This window comes from Ceratotherium simum, chromosome 13 (assembly GCF_057802395.1).
Source record: "Ceratotherium simum simum isolate JZ-2026a chromosome 13, ASM5780239v1, whole genome shotgun sequence".
In the NCBI taxonomy this organism is placed as follows: Eukaryota; Metazoa; Chordata; class Mammalia; order Perissodactyla; family Rhinocerotidae; genus Ceratotherium; species Ceratotherium simum.
In genome coordinates, this window is record NC_141912.1 from 48,679,753 (window position 1) to 48,696,011 (window position 16,259).

Below are 16,259 nucleotides of genomic sequence, written 5' to 3' on the forward strand. Positions count from 1 at the left end.
TATTTTTTCTATTGTTTCTCTTGCCCGGTCAGATGTGGTGTTTGAAAAGATGTTGCTAAGACCGATGTCGAAGAGCGTACTAGAAATATTTTTTTAACTTTTAAACTTATTTTTTCAAGATAGTTTCACTGAGTATAAGACACTAAATTACACTTTTAGGATTCTGAAGACATAATTCTAATGTTTTCTAGAAAATGCAATCCAATCTTAAAGTCACAGAAAGCACATCAGTGGATGTCTGGAGACAGGATGGGGAGTGAGGACAGCTCGGAAAGAGAGACTGCAAAGGGGTCTGAGGAAACTTTTGGGGATGATGAATGTGTTCCATCATTTTCAGTATGATGATAATTTCATGGGTGGATGCTTATGTCAAAAGGCCAAATTGTATTCTTCAACTTTGGGAAGTTTATTGTATGTCAATTAAACCTCAATTAAACTTAAAAATTGTTTATATGCCTTGTGGAGGGCTCATGTATGCAAGATGAGTAATATAAAATTATGTTACAATTAATTAGGCTCTTTCCTAGTGCTATTTCAGGTTGATGGATGTAAACATTTTTAAAAATCTAAAGCTTGTCAATTTTCAGCCCCTACTGTCTTCTCTGTACAGATTTTAGATTAGCAAATATATCCTTGGAAAATAACTGTATGCCCAGCAGTGCTATATTCTAAATTTGGATGATCAGCGTCAAGGCCAGTCACATAGAGTTCTAGTTTTATTCATTAATTTATTTCTTTAACAAATACATTTGAACTTGTTTACTTGCCAGAAAAGGTGCATCCTACAATATGGAACATTCCAACTACCTCTCCTCTTCCTTCTTCCTTTCTCGCTTCTTCTGCCCGGATACCAACACATCTTCCCTGGACAACTTCTTTTCGAGTGACTCAAGAAGGTCATTCATGTTGGAAATCTTTTTCTACTTTGTGAAGCCTTGTCTCTGTGACTCCATTTGGTTTTTACTTATGAGAGATACATCTTCTGTATGTAGATACTGAGCACTTCTTCAAGAAAAAAAGGGTAAAATTCCTACAATCTATTGCCAAAATTACTTTATTACCCCAAATCTGTAATATGTGATGTGCTGGGCAGATCTGATCAGGTCCTAAGCCCATCTGGCATTTACTTCCTTATCCTCTTACTGAAACTTCAGGATATCAATTCAATTTATATTGAGAGTTAAGTCTTTAGTTGTTTCTTGACACAAGATATTCTTGAGTAAGCGAAAGAATACCACTTGCCATGATACAAAAGCAAAAAGAAAATCAGGATTTTTTTAATTCACGTATTATAGGTTGATAATAGCTGGACAAATAAGGCAGTGAGAATAATGGGCACACTTAGAAAAATTATAAGAACCCACAGTTGAGTAAATATATATCTAGATTTCTAATCTCCAGTGTACTTGCTAAAGTGCTTGAGTTAGGGTGTTAGTCAACTTACTATGTTAGTTATTCAAAAAGGAGGGCTGGTAGCAATAAGACTATGGTTTCAAAGCTGAGTAAATGAAGGACGTGTAAAGCAAAGGGTATAAATATCAAATTGGAGTTTCGGAAAATGTCAGTCACCAGCAGAGACAAATGACAGAGGAAGGAATGAGTCCTAAATGAGGAGACATGGCATTACCCTACTGAATTTTATTAGATATTGACTTACTAGTGGGAATCTTTTTAAAAGTTACATAGCTTTGTTATATAAAATCTATTTTATAGACACCCTTTGGTGTGTCATATCAGTCATGTGACAATAAAAAATAAAGACATCGATAACATTGGTTTTGAAATAAGAAATAGAGTTGTAGTTTATTCATAGTAATTTTTGGGTAACTAATTAATTTAGAATATTTATTTTTAATAATAGGAAACCATTTAGAATGATATATAAAAATTTTCACATGTTAAAATTGCAGAGTGATTATAGAGAAAGCATTTAACTTGGGCATCACTTGGGAGTTTCACTTAGAGTATGAGATGCTAAAGAGCAGAAATTAATATTTATTAAATTTTGAAAGACAGAAAGATTAAAAATATTCAATGTAATTATAAATGCTGAAAAGATGTGATGACATGAAAATTTCAAACCTCTGACTTCATAAGTTTTCTGAGGAATGTTTTTATTTATAGTTGTTACTCAAAAGAATGAGTAATGCTTATCTACACTTGTCTCTTGGGAACATTATCTGTAAGGAGGCGATGATGATGATGATGGTGATGATGATGATGATGATAAAATAGGCTAATTGTTATTGTTACTATGTATCAAATACTTTTCTACATGGTTCACTACACTTAATCCTCATACACACACAGAACACAACACCAACAAAATCCTATGAGTTAAATTCTATGAATTTCTTCATAAATAAATAAGGAAATTAAATATTACTGAGTTAAATAAATTACTTGTGATTATACTGATGGTATGAATTGGAGCCAGTGTTTGAAACTAGTATTTCACAGCCCACATGTTTAACCAACATGCTATATTATCAGTATTATTAATACGAATATTATTAATTTCAGTACGACCTTCAAAACTCAATTCAATATGATGCAAAAAATATCCAAGCAATAGGGAAGAATAGAAGTTGATATGTGGTACATCTGTGGGTAATTATAAACAAATGTATCATGTGGTTATCACTGTGAAAATTGTTTCATTACTGTATAAGCTATAGAGATGATACGACACTAGTTATTAATTCTCTTACTACATTTCTCTGCCTATAATTCATTTGCTTCTGTCAACCACTTGCATATTTTCAATAAAGCAAAAAATAGATTTTTGAAGATTATATGTTAATAAAAATTGGTGTAATAAAACATTGAACTTGAACATATTCAACATATCTTTTCTAAAAGTATTCCATTTTTTGTTATTATTGTAAGTGAATCTTACTTTTTACCTTTATAAACCACCAAAACAATAAATAAGTAACTGGATTTATGAAAGAAATCAAGTAAAATAAAAAATTCTTACAGGTGAGGAATGCCATATGTGAACTGATATTTCAGCACTGCGGGACAGCATTTTAATTGCTTTCTTAATGTACCTAGTGCATAGGGGACATATGGTGCATTTCCCTCAGAACGATAACTGTTCTACGATTTTTATTATTTTTCAATGGAATTCAGAATTTTAATGTGAGCTTCCCTTAATTTAATCCATTGTACAGTTGACATTCTATCCCATTGTGACTTTTTAAACCAAAGGAATCACCATCTAAGATGTGTGTCATTCAGAGTCATCAAAGGTTAATGTCATTTCACAAAGTCACAAAGCAATCATTTTGCAAATTTCATCCTTCCAGAGATTTCTGACTAAATCTGAAGATGAAAACACCTTCTTCAATGTTATCAACACAGTAAATTGTCTTCCTGCCAATGTTTGTCATTTAAAATATGATTTCATCAACACTGAAAGTCAATTTTCCTAAAGCCCTTAGATCAAGCAAAATTACCAAGTACTTTCACTCTAATTCTATGAGGAAAATGAAGTAAATTCCAGGCAGTCATTTTGAGTGCTTTAATTTTATGTTTTGTTTTGGAATTTATGGATCAGTTGGCAATCAATTCAGAGGAAGCAAAATAATTTTCTTTGAAAATGCAAATTTCTGTGTGCTGTAAGGTTGTAAGAGGTTACTCATTTAAAATGCATGAAAAATTTCCAGCCTGTCATTATTATTGCTTGCAAGACCTTTCTGGAATTTATGATTTTGTTAAAACTGTGCACAGAGGAATGCCTATGGATTTGGGGTCAGGAGACATACTTTCACATCACTGTTCATTATAACCTAATTTCATTCTGTTCAGCAAGATAATTAATCCATCTGAGCATTAAATCTTTTATCATAAAATGAAGATAATAATATAAAGCTTGTCTGACAGAGTTGTGGTATAGATTAAATGGGATAATGTATATGAACATGCTTTTCAAATATGAAAATAAATCTGTACAGATGTTAACCACAAATAACCATTTCTTATATTTGATAGCATTCAGTATCCTAGGACCCATACGTCCTGGGAAATCACGTCAAGTAATTCAATAGCAGAAGCCAGGTTTGTATAGGGTTCTCTTAGCATAAGTTTTCAATGCTTTTCAAATCTTGTATGACTTCTTCTTCCGAGTTTCAGGAAGAATTTTTGTCTCCAAATTCATCTCAACTGCCTTGAGCTAAAAATGCCTTGGTTATTTCCTTGAATGGACAAAGGGAATGTCATGAAGGAAAAACAAATGCATGATGAAAAAGTTCAAGTGAATATCTCAATTGTGTATCTTGAAAATTATCTTTACATAGTTATTAAAAGCATATATCATGATTACACTTTCCATTATAATGAACTGTTACAGCAACCATTTCGAACATATTGACTTTCTTTCACTTCATATCTGTGACCTTCATAATCAATTATGCATTTTACCAACTTTAATAACATCCAAACTCTATTAAGCCTGCAATTCTCAGGAACCAGAAGCAACTTTCAATCTATACTATAAATGTGGAAGCAAGGGATATAAGCCATCACCAAGGATAAAGCAGATAATGAGCTTAGAGTTTCCTCAGGGCCTTGATATTTAAATAAATTGCAGTTCTGGTATTAGTAGTTATCTCCATTAACCACCATCTCCACAAACTTATCATCCACAGTTGGCTCTATTCCTGGGGTTACATAGGATGAATAAATCCTACTCTCAGCACTTATAGTCACAGGAATAATGCATTAAGCCATCCGTGCCCAATATGTATATAAAGCAGAGAAAGTAATGCTGAGCTAAAGACCCTTATTAGTCAGATGCAAGCATTCATTTGCAATGCCTCACTGAGTGACTGGAAATACTGTTTGAACCAATTAGCTAAGGATAACATCTGATGACTTTTAGAAAAGACCAGTAAAACCATACTTAAGGAAGTATGGGTCCCTTAAAGAGCTAGTTGGATGTGGCTAGTGAGTAGTCAAGAGCAGCATATCAACGTGCGGCTGAAGAAGGAAGATGGAGAACAGACGTAGCTCACTATATACACGGATTCAACTCTGAGAAAGGGAGTTGCCTTGGCGGAGGGAAAATGAAGCTGCAGTGTTGGAAGAGAAAGCCTTCATTCAGACAACATCGATAGACATTTGGAGTGATGTGGGGATGCTGTGAGGGGAGGAGGTGGTATATTATTTTTTCTTGGCTGCTAGTTTTTGTTCTCTGGGCATCATTTTTGAACATTGTAAGGTGATAATCTGGAGACTGTTCCTACTTTAGGGTTATCTCTTTGTCACTGGAATATAACATAGAGGTTGGTATTTTATCTGGTTATAGTTTGTGCTCATATCCTTATCTACTGGGTACCCTTTTTTTTTGCCTTCTTTCTCCTCCTTGCAGAGTGGCTTTGCATCTTTTCAGAGCTGCGATGCAAATATATACTGACTCAACGGTGATAGAGATGTCATACTAACAATAGTCATACCAGAGACACATCTCTGATATCAGACCCGAGATCAGTTTGTTGTTTCAACAGTCTCCCTACCCTGAAGTGGTTCCAGCATCCTAAACACATCAAGAATTTTCAAGAAAGAGAATCATGCCTCTGAAACGTTTCACTCTACTAAAACACTGTCTGGAAAAAGGGAATTCCTATTGAGAGGCCACAGACTCTCTGTGTTTCTGTAAACCAAACCTTGAGGCTAGGAAATATATCCAACAACATTAAAAGGCTTCTTTAGTGAGGACACCTTTGCCAGTGCCAATCAGCGTCTAAGACACTCAGAAAAGATGCCAAAAGCTGTACTATTGCCACCCCCAAAGAACCCAAAGCCTTTGCCATCAACCTTTTCAGAAAATCGTGGCTACCACCCAGAAACAGTCAATTCTGAATTTAATTCTCATTTAAGAATTTCATATTTGAAAACTTCAGTCACATACCTAAACTGTAGATTCAAGAGAGTCTGAGGATATGAAATTTCTCCCTTCCCCTTAGCTCATAATGTGAAAGATTAAAAAAATATGTCTGAGAAATACCCACTATACTCCTTACCTGCATGCTGTCAGTTCTCTACATGGGCACAGCTCAGCCATCCTCCTCATAACACCACTCTTTCCAACTCGGTGGTGTGCCATGAACCTCATGGAGATCATCAGAGTTGCTTATAGCAGTGCCTCCTCCCGAGCTGAACTCAAGGGTATTTGGTTAGCACCTTTCCCTAGTCTACAGTGACCACCGGGATACAGAAAAATTAAAATTAAATTTCTCATTCAAATTTTAGGAACTTTGTCCTGTACACGTATAAAACATCACCACACAATTTAACAATTAAGTTTCTTTAGTTATTTCACACTTATAAATTCCATTCTGTCAATTCAATTTTTGGCTTACAGTTCACCATCCCAATCCCAAGCTTGAATCCACACCAATCCATCCCCAATTTGAACACAGTATAGACTACTCTATGGTACACATGCCAAGTAATTTTCCATGTTATTTGTTTGCCCTGATGGGAGATGGTAATAATCCTCCTAATGTGGAACAGGAACACATCTACACTTGCACCAATCCTAATTCTAATCTTCAGAGATAATAAAAATATCTAATCCATTTTGCACATGATGACCTTTAAGTATCTTATAAAATGTTTAATCTTTCTCTCTGTGGGTCAAACATGCCTTATTCTCTAAGTAATTCTCCATTATTTATTACTTTCACTTCAATTTTCATCACAATTTTTCTGTACCCTTTTCCCAGCACAGCTCCCGTAATGAAATATAATGAAACATTTTTTTTTTCCTTTTCTTTCAAGGTGTCTCGTATAGTACAGGGCACTTTGTAGGTGCTTACAAACATTGGGATACCCTTTACTGAAAACATGGTTACTTTGATTTAGAAAGTCATTTAATTAAGATCAAATGATAGAATATGCATATATTATTTGCTCTTTACTTCAAAGTAGATGTGTATATCCTGCATGCCCACTTCCATTTCCTTTTGCAACCTTCCCCAATATTTTCATTTACTTATTAAAAAACTAATTTAAACCAGAAACCTCCTAGAGATTTTGGCCATGTGGTTATATAGTGTTTAATGAGATTTTAAGTCTGATTTTGCTGCATGAAAAGGGAAACAAGAGTATATAAATAGCCCCGAATGAGGAGATACATCAATGGCCATCTATGACATTGTCTGGATCCTTGGGCAATGTTTAAAATCTCACAAAATTCCCTTGTGACATTACACAATACTTGTAGTCAAGAGAGTTCCCACTTCCCAAACCTAAACATGCTCCCTGGCTGGCATTTTAACGTACAATTTTCACACCATATCTGTATACTGGAAAGGAATAATTCATTCCCCTGAGAGGTCTGGTAGAATGTTGGGAAGAGGGTACTCTCAAGAAATTAAAATTTGTATCAAGAAAAAAATCCCATAATGTAAAGATCAAAAGATAACATGGAATGCAGATCAGGGAGCTGAGAGAATTTAGTATATAAGAGAAGATGAATGAGCAACATTGAATAATCTGTTCTGAAATACACATTAACTTAGGAAAAAATCAGCTACTATAGCAGCCACACCACAATATTTGAACTTTATAACTGACATTAAAAGTGTGGTATCATATAAAGACATACAGAATTTACCCCCAGATCCACCCTTATTCTCATGATCAGTGGCAGAAGAAAGGCATTAATATCTTGTGTTTGTGACTGATGTGAAAAAAACAAGAGCAAGAATATGGGAGGGTAGCTTCATATGGAAAAGCTGAATGTACTGAGGTAGCTTAAAATAAAATGGAATTAAATGAGATAATATAGGTGCTTTAAAAATGTAAGGTATTATATTATACAAGAAAGGGAGAATGGTCTTGCACACATCTCTCATGTCTCTGGTCAATCATTGGACACTGTGTCATTCTGAAGACCACAGTAACTTCACAGCAGGAAAGACTTTTATCATAAAATGTCTCATTTGAGTGTACCCTGTCACTTAGGCAATGCTTTATCTCAGCATCTTAGGATTTGATGAGGTTTTTTGACTTGATAGATATTTTCAGAAATTCATTTTCTTCCAAAGTGATTCACATTGATTCAAATAACATGGATAATTCAATCATGACGGCACTTTTTCTGATCCTGTTCATTATTTTTTACAGCTGCACTGTATTCCATCACATAGATGTACCACATTTATTCAACCAATTTCCTACGTATGGGCATTCAGATGATTTCCAATATTTTGCAATTATAAGCAATGAATAAATGTGCGTATTAATTTACACATATCATTGGAAATATGCCTTCAGAATAAATTCCTTGAAGTGGGATTGCTGAGTCAAAAGGCATGCACTTGTTTGGGTACACATTGCCAAATTCTTTTCCATGAATGTTGTACATTTTCGCTCCCCACATGTATCAATGAGTGAGAACCTCTGTTTCCCCATGGACTTGTCAACAGATTGTGTAGTCAAGATTGTTTTTAACTTTTGCCAACCTAATAGGTAAGAATCAGTAAAAAAAAAGTTTTAGGGGCTGTCCAGGTGGTATAGTGGTTTAGTGCCCGCACTCTGCTGAAGCGGCCCAAGGGTTCACAGTTTCGGATCCCGGGCGTGCACCGTGGCACGGCTTGTCAAGCCATGCTGTGGCGGTGTCCCATATAAAGTAGAGGAAGATGGGCATGGATGTTAGCCCAGGGCCAATCTTCCCTGGCAAAAAAGTGGAGGATTGGCATCGGATGTTAGCTCAGGGCTGATCTTCCTCACAAAAAAAAAAAAAAAAAAAGTTTTATTTTGCATCTATCTTATTATGAATGAAGTTGAATATGTTTTTAAATATTTAAAGACTTTTTGTAATTTTACTTTTTGAAATTGACCTTTCATGTATTTTACCCATTTCCACAATATTTTGAAGAGTTCTTTACATATTGGGGGCATTAGCACTAACATATAAAGATTGTACTTACATTGTGCATTTTCGACATGCAATTTTTTGTTGTTAAATTTATATAACCTCACTTTTATCTCATCAGGATCTTCAGTATGCTTAGAAAACTTTCTCCACACCTATGTTATAGAGGAATTCATCCACGTTTTCAAGTACTTACATGTTCCATTTTTTTACATTAGATCATTCATCTGTTTGAAATTTATTCTTAGATATAAAATGAGGTATGGCTCAAATTGTGTATTTTTGCAAAGAGATACCCAATTGTGCCAGAACAATTTATTTAAAAGTCCATCTTTACGCTAGTGATATGAGATATATCTTTATAATATGCTAAATTTCCATTTACACTTAGGTCAATTTCTTGACCTCCTGTTCTATCCACTGGTCTTTCTAGTTATGTACCCAGTACCACACTTAAATAGAGAGGCTTTATAGTATGTTCTCACATCTGGTAAGCTTCCTATTTTTTGTATGTTTTTCACGTGAATTTTAGCATAAAAATGTCTACCTCCATAAAATAGTTTTTGGATATATCTGATTCCATTAAACATATAAGTTACTTATGGAAAACTGATATATTTATGATGTTGAATTTTCCTGTACAAAAACTAGGAATGCTTTTATATTTGTTCAAGTTAATTCTATGTCTTTCAGGAACGTTACAATTTTTTTCTCATATATGTTCTGCACAATTATTGACAGAATTCTAAGTATTTATGTCTTTTTGATATTGTAAATGATGTTTAACATTATATCCTCTAATTTGTAGTTGTTTATGTGTATGAAGTGTATTGAATTATTTATGTTACTTTTATACCTTGCTAGCTGAACAAATTCTTCTACCGTTATAGTTAGTTTCATAATTGATTCTCTAAGATTTTCTAGGTTTATCATCACATCATATGAAAAGGCAAATATAGATAATTTCCTTTCTCATTTTCCTAAATCATGTATATTGTCTAAATCCAATGGCTAATACAATACACTTTTGATTGTATTGGAGGTAGTGGGCTTCTTTGCTTTGGTCTTAATCTTAGAGGAAATTCCTTTAGCGTTTTCTCATTAAGATGAGAGCTTTATGATTAATAAGTTTGTATGTATAAATTAATGTTAAGGACATATCCAAAAATTGTTAGTGTGTTTTAACCAGGAATGCATGTGGCCAATTGTTTTTATATATGTCAAGATTATCATATGAGATACCGTCTTATATCTATGAATGTAGTATATTATAATAATGAATTCTTTAAAATATTGTACACTTAACATTACAAAATATTGAGGGAGAAAGAAGATCTAAGTAAGTATAGTGACATACCATGTTCATGAATTAGAAGACTCGAAGTTTTTAAAACATCAATTCTCCCCAAATATATCTATAGATTTAAAGCAACCCCAATTAAAATCCCAGCAGCCTGTTTTTGTAGTACTTGATAAGCTGATTCTAAAATTTACACGAAAATTCAAATGACATAGAATATCCAAAACCAATTTGAAAAACAATGAAGTTTGGAAACTTAATCTGATTTCAAGACTTACGGTAATCAAAACAGTGTAGTATTGGTGGAAGGATAAATTTATGGCCAGTAGAACAAAACATAATGTCCTTAAATAGAGCCACACACATGGTCCATTGATTTTTGACAAAGATGCTCAGGTAAGTCAACAGAGAAAAGAAAGGCATTTCAACAAACAGTGCTGGAATAATTGGATATGCATATGGAAAAAATGAACCCCATTCCTTACTTAACACTATACACAAAAAGTAACTTTAAATGGACAGAGTGCTAATCATAAAAGCTAAAGCAATAAAACTTCCAAAAAATGCATTCAGAAAAGTAATGAGTGAGAGAATGGATAAACAAACTGATATATTCAGAAAATGTAATATTACTCAGTAATAAAAACTTAATCATGTAGCATGGATGAAGCTCAAAAACATTATGTTGAGAAAAAGAAGTCAGACACGAAACAGTAAAACTACATGAGCCCGTTGGTGTCAAAGTTTAGAACAGACAAACTAATGCATAGCGGCAGAAAGCAGAATGGTTGTTCCCTGGGGTCAAGAGTGGAGATGGTGGTGATTTTAAATGGGCTTAAAGAAACTTTCTGTTATGAAGATGTTTTATCTTTTAATTGTTGTGTCCCAAACTCTTGATGTGTATATTTAAAATGGGGATATTTATTATATGTAAATTATATCTTAATAATGTTGATTTAATAAAAAACAAGAAATATATTAGGTAATATTTGAGGTGTTTCTTCATGATCTATCTTGAAGCTGTGGAAAACACAGCTAGTGAATCCACGCGTGCAAAACTAAATAAATATCTAAAACTAGATTATTCTCTGTCTTTAGACCTAAGATAAAGTTTTTATAACATGCTTCAGTTGAAATATGTACCTTCTTCAACTGCCGGTACTCGTTCATACTATTCTCATTGTTGGATCATATCATTCTAATAATTTTTTTATGAAATCTTTCTGAGTCAGATGAAACCATTTTTGGTTTCTATGACATCTTTTAGCTACTCACTTTCAAGACCATCTTTCATCAACTTACTTTTCAGTCCATCTATGTCAAATACATTTGTAATATTTCCAATTTGCTCTTTCTGTGAATCTCAAAACTTCATATGCCTTTATGGCCAATAGTAATAACTAGCATGGACATTAATATTATTTTATAGTTTATAAAATAGTTTAGTTTATTCCAAAAACATTAAATTTAAATGAATGTATATTCTACTAATATAGAAGAAAAATATTAATACCTTATTTTTATGGGAGGAAATGTCTTTTATAAATTTAAAATTTCAAGGAAAACAGTATTTCTTATCCTAGTACTGTTCAGGGCTTGGAAACAATCAAACACAAACTAACATCCTTTAAATGTATCTGGATCAGGGAGAATGTTTTCAAACAGTACCAAATTGGAGTTCTACAATATTGATGAAACAGCTAATGAATGACGGTGAAGGAAGTATTTATTTATATGTTTTAAATGACCAGGCATTTCTGAATGCTAATTGGTCTCTTGCTGCCCTCTCAAGTCCTTCTGTCTTATATTGTGATAAAACATGTAAAGAGATGTGTGTAGTAATTGGTAATTGCATGACAGTGGAGAAAAAAATCTTGAAATTGAATTTTGATGGTCTCTTTAAGAATTTATTATCTGCATGAAAAGAGAAAGCTTGTTCCAATCTTTGAAACCTGTAGCGATATCTGACCAGTTTTTCTTCAAACAATATGTGTAACATTGTGAAAACAGAGCATTTGTATGTTTCATTGTCATGTAAAACATTTTAACTTAAATGGAATATCAAGATGTATTAGGTGGAATATAAATGAGTTCTCTAGGAGAGTTTCCCAGCCTCTGTGCCTGAGATTAGAAACATGAAATATTTATGAATCATAAGTTTCTTTATAGAAGTGAGAACAATAAGAACGTCGCTGTAAAGAGTGAGGACAAAGATTCTTAAACATACAAAGTAAACAGTACTTAATACTTCCCTGATATATTTGGTCATGAGTCATAAAGGGACATTTGACAAATGAAAATATACTCTCAGAGCCTTGACAGAACTCCATCTCAGTTATCAAATCTTTTCACTTTTTGCTTATGTTTTTTGTACCAATTTTGGGACATTATCTTCCCAATGCAATATTAATGATGCATATACAGCCTTGCAAAGTAAGCTTTTTTTTTTTTTTTTTTTTTTTTTTGGTTATAGCTGAGGAGCTTGAAAAAGCTTATAGCAGCAAAATAGCTGCAATGCAAAAGTAAATGAGAATTTGGTGACATAAAATAGATCATGTAGCTGCAATGCCAGATTATGCCCTTGCAGTTCATTCTTTTACTTCAGAAATATTCTGTCAACTAGTATCTCCAAATGTATGCAAAACATCGTGTTAAATATGTGGACAATTAAGTGACTAAGACCCAGCCTTGTCTGGAAATAATTCAGTGAGACTTAACCAATGGCTTTTGTAGCATGTTCTGTCTCCATACGATTTTTAAAATTTGTCCCTAGAGACCTGTGGTAGGACAGAGGCACTTTAGTGGCAAAAAAGATGCTGAATGGGTGGGATTTTTCCTATTCTTTCTTCTCTGTCCTACTTTAGCCAGAAATGTTCTATTTTTCTCTTTTTATGTAGGATTGTCAACCAATTTTTTGTTTGATAAATCTTTTCAACTTCTAATGAAAATGTTTATAACTCTTACCTTGCCATGCTATCAATTGAGACCTGATATAAGTATTAAAAAAAAAGGTTAGGCTTATTCAAACATCATTCATTATTTCAAGAGATACTTATTGAGCTAAAAATGTGAGATTTTTTTAACATTTTACATTTTCACTTAGTGCTAAATCCCACCTAATCTCCTATTTGACATCGCCTCACGTACTCCCCAACCAACATGTGAGAGGTCCAGTTTAAAGTTTCTGTCCATACGTTCTACAACCCTACAACTTCTTTCTCTTGTAGTGACTATGCTCCTTCCCACAGTGTGAACACAACAGAAAGAAAACTCAAGGCCACATTCTTCTCCACGGCCTTGGTCTGCTCTACCTCTCCAAAGTGCTTCTCCTGAGAGGAGGAGTCATTTATTTTCCTTTCTATAGACTCATTATCACTACAGATTCTATGCCCAACTTATTCACCATCAGGGATTTTTTTTTAGTTGTTGCCCCTTAAAATTAAGCAGACATATTACACTTGATACTGATTCTATTCTGATGGTATGAGTCAGTTTTAATAACCCAAACTTTGACTCGTTTGTCACCTTAACTCCACATTATACCACTGTGCAGGCAAATATCTTCAGACATTATTCCTCTGTCCCCAAATCTGTATACTCATGACTTCCCAGGATCTTAGTCTTTCCAGGACTGAAGCTCTTCCTTGCTCTACCAATCCACCCATCCGGGACTGCAATTACCTGGTTATGAGGCTTTCTTAATGCTGAATGTGGCTTATTCCTAAATTCCCGTGTCCTATGCTACATGTTCGCCTGTGAAGAGGTGCCTGCTGACATGGTCTCTGGGTTTTCTTGGCCTCTTCTCTACTAAAGCAAGAATATTGTTTTTTTTTTTTTGAAAAAGTCCTTATTCTAAAGAAATCTAATACAGAACCCAAATATATTAAGCCAGCAGCAGTAAAAGCTCATCTGTCCACTTGGCTTTTCCTGTCTTCACCAGCATTCTCTGAAACATACATAAAAGCCACTGGTTTGGTCTAATACCCATATAAATAAGTTTACTGAAGCCCAAACACATTAGGAATGACCTTCCTAGGGTCATATGGCTGGTCTACATCCAATCTTTGGTCTCTGTATGTGTTCCAGGACTAAACACCTGTGGACTAATTTTTGTTCAAAAAGAATGGAATTATTATTATTTTTTAACCTTATAGCCAATTCTATTAGTCTCTGTTTCTATCCTTTAAAAGCTGCACTAACTTTTATGAATTAATTAACTTTTACAAAGATCTGCATAAATTTATAAGGCAAACGGCTCCTAATTTGCTCTTTACATTTTTGAGTTAGCTTAATGTAGATACAGATAGCTCTATTTTAGAGGATTTATGCTTTCTATAGCAGAATACAATTTTTGGAACACACTTTAAAATATCACGTCAAGATATATAGATAGATATGAAAAAGTTTTTCCACATTGACTGGAGAAGAAGTGCTGAACCAAATAGGTTAAATCAACTGAGGGAAGCTTGAAAAAGTTTCAGTAGTTGAAATAACCTGCTGTTGTTTCATAATTGATTTATTTCTCATTAGGTTAAAAAAATAGTTTTTGGATTCATCTTGTATTTACCTGGATTATGGTTCAAACTACATTTATATCTTATGATTAAACTAATCAAGCTGTGTATGTGGGTTAATTGTTTTCATATAATTGGATATGAGATCCAATTCAATTGAACATTGAGAAATTTTAAATAATTCCTTATGAAACTCATAAGATCTTCCTTTAAGTAATGGCAGTAAGTGTCCTTAGCTTGCTAAACAAGCTGATGTGGGGAATTATATTGAGCCTTTCTGAATAATAGGTGATTAATTAAGCTAGAATTGATTTTAAATCCTTATTACGCGTGGTGGTCAAGATTTGTGGGGAGTTCTGAAACAGGAAATTGCAACTTGATGATGCCAAGGATGCTAATGTTCATATACAACATGTCATTTGAGTGAAATATGGAGACAGCAATAGGAGAATAAAACCATCTGAATATTTACTTAGCTGACGGTTATATGTTGAATTGTTATCACACGTCTAGGAGGTAAGGGGCACTTGGAAGATGATTTCCTACAATGTAATGCTCATTATGAGAATGTTCCTGCATTACCATGTTTGAAAAACAAATAGAAACCAAAAATTATCTTTTTCTGAAGTACTGACTCTTTCCAACTTCCAATAACTCCTCCTCCTCTCTTCTGCAAAACTATGTCCCCTCATTCAAAAGAAGGTATCAAGTACGAAAACTTTGTATGATTGCAACCTCCCTTCTTCCCTATTAGTCCCATCTTTCCTCATCTCTTCTCTAAGAGCTTCTCTTCAACCCGCAAAACTCACATGAAGATACTCATCATGTGTATCATTGTTTACATAGAGATTTTTAGATTTAAATGATAAATAATGCATTTGTTTTAAAATTGCAAATGAATTGTTTGCAAACTTTAGTGTGTTTCAAAGTCACCTTTAGGCGGAGTGTAAAAATAAAAATTTCTAGGCTCCATCCCTTAAGATTTTTTTTGTTTTTGTTTTTGGTGGGTCTGTTTATGGCTTAGGAATCTGCATTAAAAAAAACCTTACTGAAGCAAGTTGATCCCAGACGAGATTTTGAGAAATACTTTCAGAAAATTCTGAAGCCCTTTGAAGTCAATCTGTTTTCAATCTCTGAAGAGACATAAGGTTTTCTGATTTCCCCCTTCATCTCACATCCTATAATGGAAGAGTAATTTCCTTAGTAACTGATCATTAATGAGTTTTACTGTTTTCGAATGGACCTTCTCTCCATTGAAGTGAGCACTCGGTAAGCCGTTTCAATCTGGAGACAAAATTTGCTCAATTCTGGGAATCTTAAGAAATATTATTTCTGTGAAAATTTCCTCCCAAATGTTTTCTCTTGTCTATTTCTGTAATTTTTATTAGTCACATATGACATCCTGAATTGTACCTGTGGTCTTTTCATTCATATTTTGCACCTATTTATTTAGTTTTATTTTCTGGGGGTTTCAATCAGTTTGGTCCTTTCACTCTTTTTAATGAATTTTTAAAAATTTAAACCATCATATTTTTAATTTCTATTTTTCTTCTTTTTG